The sequence below is a fragment of the Capsicum annuum genome, chromosome 10 (genome assembly GCF_002878395.1).
Source record: "Capsicum annuum cultivar UCD-10X-F1 chromosome 10, UCD10Xv1.1, whole genome shotgun sequence".
NCBI lineage: Eukaryota > Viridiplantae > Streptophyta > Magnoliopsida > Solanales > Solanaceae > Capsicum > Capsicum annuum.
Genome location: NC_061120.1, coordinates 65,204,413 through 65,213,146, shown reverse-complemented (window position 1 = coordinate 65,213,146; position 8,734 = coordinate 65,204,413).

The following is an 8,734-nucleotide window of genomic DNA, read 5'->3' as shown; positions in this document are numbered from 1 at the left end:
AGGAGGACCTTTCGCGATAGAATCTTTTAACCCAGACCAAATGATAGAGACACCCCTTTGGAGATTAATATTCAAGCTCTAATATATGCTATAACCTTCCCCTTAATAGCCAGAGAGTCATCTTTAAATCCCATAACTGACTCACCAAGAAACCTAAAGACAGCCTTATAGGTTCGATAATCTAATGATGCGTAGAACGAGTGCAACCAATCCATACCCATAATATTTTAAAAATCCACCATATCCAATTTAAACAGATCCTCCAAAGTCTTATTTACTACTAACAGATACCATACCCTCTATAGACCCTTTTGATAATCATAAAGCCACATACCAGGTAGAAATAAAAAGAGTTTGAAATAACCTTGGGACCAAAACCAAATTACACAGCCACAAGTAGGGTCACATATGAGAGAGAGAACCCTAAACCAAGTAAACAATTCATATCATAAGAAAAAAGTTCTCAATATACCAGTATCAATATCCAAAGATGCCTCAAATTACAGAAGGATAGGGAGAGCATTAAGATGATCTCAACCAGTGTCGAAGCTAGAAGCTACACCTCTTGATGCAAGAGCTAGAGAGTGGTAATCGGTATCCTATTTACCTAAGCAACAATCCTTATGGGACACTGTCATTGCATATGACCTAACTGACCATAATTAAAGCAATGATTCCTCTCTTTCTCATAATAACCATGGTGTGACCACCACAAAACTAGCAAGAAGGGTAGGATGGTATGGATTGGGCCCCATCAGCCCAAGATTGGGCACCTAGTTCTCTAGAAGTATTACTAATTTAAAACATCTGACTCCCAATGGATTTGGGTAGGGAGCACTAGCCATAGAGCAAGAGTTAAGACCCACCCAACTCTTTTTCTTGGACCACTTAACACTATATGGTTGGCCTTCCCTTTGTCCAAAAAATTTTGATCCCTTACTCTACCTAATTCTTGACTTTGCCATATTCTCCCTCGAACTAATAGGACCGAACTGGCATGACAGAGTTATCACTATCTAGGTCAATAGATTAATAGAATATTAAAACTTACGATTGGTAACCTCTCCTTGAGGTAACTGAACATGAGTTCCACCTTTCGTAGTAGGGTCAATAGAGACTGGTGAAACTCCACAGGAAAAATCCAAAACTATGACCCATAATTAGGTCTGTGCCCATAATTAGTACGAGATCCATCCATGTTGTCCTCGAGTGGGAAAAGTAAGTTTTGACGAACTTTAAATCACTGAAAGGAGATGATTTGAAAGGTGAACCAAAGAAGATTTAGGGAAAAGTTCAAGAGCTTAGACTCCATAGCTCAAAAATAGGACAACAAGAAAGTGAAACATTCCTAAATCCAACTGACTTTATTCTAAATTTGATTACTAAGCAGGAGGAGACATATGATCGATTCCTGCATCATGTGGGGATACAACCGCTCGAAGACAGGTTAGCAGTTGAATGATAGCATGCACTCAAGATAAGGATAAAATAATACCAATTTTTAAAACTAATTAAACAACTATATGCATACATATCCACATATATTTATAATCCATGCCGGGAAAAGAAACTGGGTTTATCATGCCTTGAAAACCATTAACCTGGCTACGTGTCACATTACTGCTATAATCTACCCATGGGCTTTATGGGTCCAGTGTTACCCTTTGGATGGGCCCCGATATGTGTAGATGTATGAATCGGATATACCATAGGAGTAAGGGATTCCCGTATACCCTTCGCTCTCCATAATATATTTATGCAAGTGTAACTTAAGGGATTCCCATGCACCTCATAGGTATCATATATGGTTATCATGACCAATCCTCATGCCTGCAAACATGAGTTTCCAGTGTTTGTCCCTTGGACTCCACCTCTACGCTTAACTATCATCACCCAATATTGTTGCGCAATTAAAACCATTACCATACAATCAAACAACCATTCTATTTATTATTAATCAAGGCTATGAGAAGTGGTATCGTCATATGAACTATAACTTGAAAGCAATGTCCTTAGCTAACCATAGGGGATTCCCATGTACACCATAGGTTACATTAGTAAGTTTACTTGGGGGATTCCATGTACCCCTCAAGTACATCATTAATAGGCTTACTTAGGGGATTTCCATGTACCCCACAAGTATTTTATTAATTTTTGCTTGGGGGATTCCTATGTTCCCTGCAAGACGTTCATCATTCAAACCAATTTCATTATTTCATTCACTTGGGGCATTCCCGTGTACCCCATAAGGTTTTTATTCAAAACAATTTCATATCCACCAAGGCCTTACCATTTAACCATTCCAAACCATTCAAACTATTCAAAACCATTTAGATCATTCAAAAAACATTCAAACCAATTTAGGGTTCCATTTCCAAATCATACCATGCAAAGCTTTAATGAAAGTTCAATAAGATAACCAAAATATTCTCATAGGCATTTTATTAAACATGGTGAGGACACATCTTTACCAAGACCAAAACCAATGCGTAAACCATCAAGTTTAGGGTTACCCATGACCCATTTGTTAAAGCATAACCAACAAGCACCCACATATGCAAAACACCACCAAAAATATGTGAAAATATAATTTAAACCAATAGTAAACAATACTCAACAATTTGCATCCAAAACCCTCAACATTGGTTTTTAAAACCACCATTTATGATTCGTAATCAATGTTTAAAACATATTAAAACATGCCTTTAGTTGGAACTGACAATGAGGAAGGAGTACATGTCTTATACAAGAAGATTCAAGGAAGGAAACTTGACTCTTGAGCCCTTTGGAGAACATTTGTAAAAACCCTAGCCTCAATGTTCAAGAGAGTGTTTAGAGAGAGTATTTGGAGTACTTTGATCCATCCCCTGTAAGTTATAAGAGGCCACCAAGGGTTATATAATATGGGTACATGAGGGTTTTGGGGTGGGAAAGTCCAAACTACCCTCATCTTAAAAGCTAAAAAAACATGCAGGAGGGTACGACTCACCCCTTCTAACCCCTACCCTAAGGTACGAGTGGTACCCTTACTCATACCCTAAACCATATTTTGGACCCCCATACTGATCAACATACGACTATACAATTCCAAGTCATATAATAGCATACAAGTAGTACCCTTGGAGTCATACCTTGGTCAGAATCATCAAGAACATACCTAAGACATCATACGACTTGGCAACATTCCACTCATACACTATTATACGATTGGTATGATTCTTAGTCGTACCTAGGATATAATGCAAAAAAATTACACTGACTAACATATGAGAGAAAGGATACCAAGCCGTACCATAGCATACGAGTTGTAAGTTCAAACCGTACCTTGTCCAGATGTCCAAAACTCAAAAATTTTTTTAAGGGTCAAAGTTTAGGGTATTTTAAGAAGGTGGTGGAAAATAAGTTGGAGAACGAAGTGAGGATAAAATAGATGGGGGAAAATTTATTAATTGTGCGGGGGAGGTTGTAGGAGAAGGTTGTGGAATTTTTGTTTTGTTTTATTGATGGTAAGTGAGAAGATTATGCACTGGATAATTTTAAGGGATAAAATATTAGGGTTCTTAGAAACAGGGGAAAGAGAAAGCTGAGAGAGTGAATTACCTAATAAGATGTGCATGATTCTAGCCATAGATGATAAACTCACATGCTTGGCCATTGCTAATAGGACTCTCGAACCGTTAGAGGAAAAGAAAGTAGAGATATATTCGGAGAAAGAGGTTGAATTTATGAGTTAGTAAGACTGTCAATAACATCCCAGGTGTGTGTAAAAGACTTATTTAATATGTGAAAATAATGTTTGAAAGAGAAAAGTATTTTCAAAAAACTTTGCACCATGAGATATACATTTAGAGTGAATAGGATCAAAACACTGATGTACATAATGAACCAGAATGAAGCCCATATAGACATATGGAGTTGACCTAGGCTTAAGTTTATGTGTAGTGTAAGGCTTAAGAATGTTAACCCCAAGTATAGTTTTAATGATGACAAACTAATCCTTATTTTTGTGCAATATTAATATGAAGAAAATTAGTCAACCATTTATTCAAAAAGAAAAGGCCAATAAAAAGGAAAGAATCAATCAAGATCTCAAGACAACAAAGTGGCATAAACGAAAAGAGTATATTTTGTACAAGGAAAGGTAGGAAAGGAAACAGTATATTTTATTCAAGCCATGTCAAGAGTAAAGAAAGGAACATAGACATATCTGATATGGACAAATGATGACATCTAGGTATTAAAATTTCATTCTAGGCAACCGTACAAATCCCTTAGGTTCCTAAGGTTATATAGCATAAAATTAAATGAAATAAAATTCTAGTTCCCCCAAATCAAGGTAAATCTATGCTATGGCAAGAGGAGATCGGTTAAGATTCGGATACAACTATCTACAATGGTCACATAATTCAAATCTATGTATAAATAGAGCATAACAGACTAGGTTTTGTTTGTACATATTTACTTGAGCAATACCTTAGTTACTTCTAAAGTCACAGACAATTTATTGTAATACGTCATAGTAAAAACAAAATAGAGAAGGAACTAAAAGCTATACAAGTAGGTGCTACTACCTTTAATCATTTACCAAAGCTATATTATAAGCTATTGTGGAAAACTTCTTTAATTACTCAATTATATATAAAGAGAACTATTGTAACCCAAGGGGACTGCAAGTACGCGCCACAATGAATTCTAATTAGGATAAAATCTCTTGTGCCTTTTACTTGTTTTGTGTCTTTTATATTCTATTATTATGGATTTTAGGACTAACATTACTATGCTGAGAAGTTGACTGACAGACTACTTTAGTTGACATTGAGTAGAAAAAATTTAATTCATCTCCTCTTTTGATAATTAATTGGTATGAGAGAATGTCTCACTTAGTGTTGCTTAACTAAACATGAGAAAAGATAAAATGAAATATTACCAGATTGATGGAGGAATTTTTCAAAATGCTCACTCATCAAATTGGTTGCCATATTATAATAGACAGCACTACTCTCATTGGAAGGAAAGGTTCAAATTTTTTTTCAATGAATGACTTCCACGCATGAGTGGTGATTAAGAAAGGACCAAAGACAATTACTGGCCTAAAGGAAAAGGAAACTAAGCCTGGTCACAAGATCGAACTCAAAATATTTGACATTATAAAGAAAAATAAGAGATAATACACACTAATGCTATAGCTGTTAGTTTGCTTTATTTTGCAGCTAGCAGATCGAAATAAGATAAGATCTCAACATGTGAAACTTCCAAGGAGATGTGGGACAAACTTTAAGTCACCTATGAAGGATCAACCAAAGTGAATAAAGATTGAATCAGTGCATTTGTAAATAAATACGAACTCTTCAAAATTAATGATGATTATAAAGTAGTGGAATCCATGTTTTCACATTTTAACAAAATTGTTAGTGAAATCAAATCTCTGAAAATAATAAACTTAAATAGACTACAAGTTAAAAAGCTTGCAAGAAGCTTGCTCAAAACATGAAAAATGACACGACCCAAACCAGGTCCTTGTTGTAATGGGAATCCCATGTCCGACTGGGACCAGAGACCACCCTTGTTACCCAACCCAATCTCCAACCACCTGCTCTGAGTTGCATAAATTTCAAACATATAACAAGATAGTATAGTTAGGCAGGGACTAACTTTGGGATAAGTCTATTCCTAGACTGACCCGATCATGCCATCCCGTCCGCCAAACTGTGCCGACCAAACCAACTGAGCCAAACCAATACAAAATCAAGGTCCATAAATCAGGCCATAACCAAATGGGTTCCCAGACATAATATAACTAATCCCAAAATGAAATACGATGAAATAGTGAGAAATTATGTTCAATGGCGTCAGCCCTAATACCAATGTCAATACTAAGGCTGACACTACTACCGATTCCTCACATACCAACCTATAGCAGTACCATAAAGCCTCTAACCAAAAGAGTAATAAAATTCAGTTGGGACATGCCTCCAACTGTAGCAAAAACCAAAATTCATAAGTAATCCAAAGTATGAAATAATATCAATGAAATATAGCCATCCCAAAAGATGAAAGTACACCACTTCAATCCTGATCCGAGTCTCTGAATGCTAAGCAGGAGGAGTAGAAAGGTCGGTTCCTATATATCGTGGGTATACAGCCGCCAGAAGATGGGTTAACGAGTGAACGCTAGCATGAACTCAAGAAAAAGATAAAATAAAACCATTTATAAAATCAAGTAAAACCATCCATAATGCATACAACCATATTTATATATATGTATATATATATATACCGAGTTTAGCATGCATTTGAAATCATTAACCTCGGTATGTGAAGCTTAACCATCATAAAACCACCTACGGGCTATATGGTTCTAGTATAACCCCCTGAACGAGCCCCGATGTGTGTAGCCACACGAACCAGAGATATCATAAGAGTAGAGGAATCCCGTGTATCCGTCGCTCTATATGACACATATATATATGTGTTAGGGGATTCCCATGTAACTCTTAAATATGTGGACACCAAGGCCATTCCCCATGTCGACAAATATGAGTTTCTAGTGTTTGTCCTTTAGACTCACACCTTCACGGTTAGCTATCACACCCCGCCATTATTGCCTAATTAAACCAATTACCAAATAACTCAACCATTGGCCATTTATTAACCAAGGCTATTAGATAGTGGTAGTGTCATACCAACTGTAACTTGTAAGTATTGTTCTTAGCCAAACCTTTTAGTGATCAAGGGAATCCCATGCACCTATAGATCATATTATCTGATTTACTTAGGGAGTTCCCATGCACCCCACAAGTAGGTTTATTAAGCCAAACCATTTCTTTAAACCATTCCAAAACCATTTAAGCCATTTAGGGTTCCATTACCAAGTTTTAACGATGCATGAGTTCCATTGAAAATCCAATAGTATAGTGAAAACATTGATATAGGAATTTTATCAAACAGATTGGGGGCATAGTATTTCCAAAACCAATCCCAATTATCAGTAACCATTCCTATGCAGTCTAATTATCCAAAACCACCATTAAAGCATATAAAAGCATAATTAAAGCATAGGGAAACCATAACAAAGCATTTATAAATAAAACTCCCAACACATATTTGAAAACCCAAAGTATACAATATTCAAACCATGCAAACATTGTATAAAACCATGCCTTTAGTTAGAACTAACAATGAGGGAAGAGAACATGCCTTAAACCAAGATGATGATGGAGAGAAATTACCAAGACAAACCCCAAACCAATCCTTGAGGTGAAAACCTAGCTTCCCTTTCCAAGAACTCTAGAGCGGATTTAAAAGTGTTTTCTAAGTATTTTAAGAATAGAATAATAAGGAAAATAACCTCCCAAGTGCAATATAAGTTGTGGGGTATTATTAGGATAAGTGAGGAAATGTCCAAATTGTCCTCACTTAAACTGTATTAAATTCTTGTCATAGTGTATGACTAACCCTTATGAGTCGTACCCAACCTATACGAGTGATACCTACCTCTCGTACCCTTGGAACATTCATCCCCGAATAACGAACAAGGCAGTCGTAACCACACGCACGAGTTATTTGCATTATAAAATATATTTCCAATCTTTAACAAAGTTTGAAAACAAAGAGGCAAAGATATTAATCTTTCCTTTAACAAACTCAAAAAATAAAGATGTGTTGAAGACACATACCTTCCGCACGAATCCCAGGGGAAGAAAAAAGATATGGATACTTGGACTTCCTGTCCTCCTTTATTTCCTATGTAGCTTCTTTCACCTTATCGTTTTGCCATAGAACCGTCACCGAAGCCATATCGTTGGTTAGCAACCGGCGAACCTACCTATCCAATATTTCAACTGGGACCTCTTCATAAAATAGAGAATCCAAGATACCCAACCCCTCTAAAGGAACAATCAAAGAAGGATCACCAGTGCACTTTCTCAACATGGAAACATGAAAAACCGGATGAACCATACTTAAACTAGTAGGCAACTCCAGTTAATAAGCAACATTTACAACTCTCCTCTGAACCACATAAGGACCAATGAATTAAGGACTGAGCTTCCCCTTCTTACCAAATAGCATTACTTCCTTCATGGGAGACACCTTAAGGAGCACCTTATCTGAAACCTTAAAATTCAAGTCTCTACCTCTCACATCCCCATAGGGCTTTCGGCGACTTTGGGCAGCCTTAAGCCTATGCTGAATCACCTTCACTATCTCTATAACCTGATAAACCAAATTCAATCCAAAAATATCTACTTTACAAAACTCAAACCATCCAATAGGAGATCTATACCTCCTACCATACAGTACCTCAAAAGGGACCAAACCAATACTAGAATGATAACTATTATTGCAAGCAAACTCTACCAAAGGTAGATGCTCAACCCAATTGCCACCATAATCAATCAGGCACGCTCTAAGTATATCCTCCAACATCTGAATAGTCCTTTCTGCTTGCCCATCTGTCTGTGGATAAAAAGCAGTACTAAGACTAAACTTAGTACCCAAATCTTTCTAGAAAGACCACTTGAAATAAGATGAAAGTTGTATACAACAATTAGAGATAATTGAAATAGGTACTCCATGCAGCTTCATAATCTCTTGAAGATACTTCACATAGTCCTCTGCCGAAAAGGTAGTCCTCATTGGCAAGAAGTGAGAAAACTTTGTCATCCTATCCACGAAGACCTAAACTAAATCAAATTAGTTTTGATCAAGGAAGAATGACAACAAAATCCATATT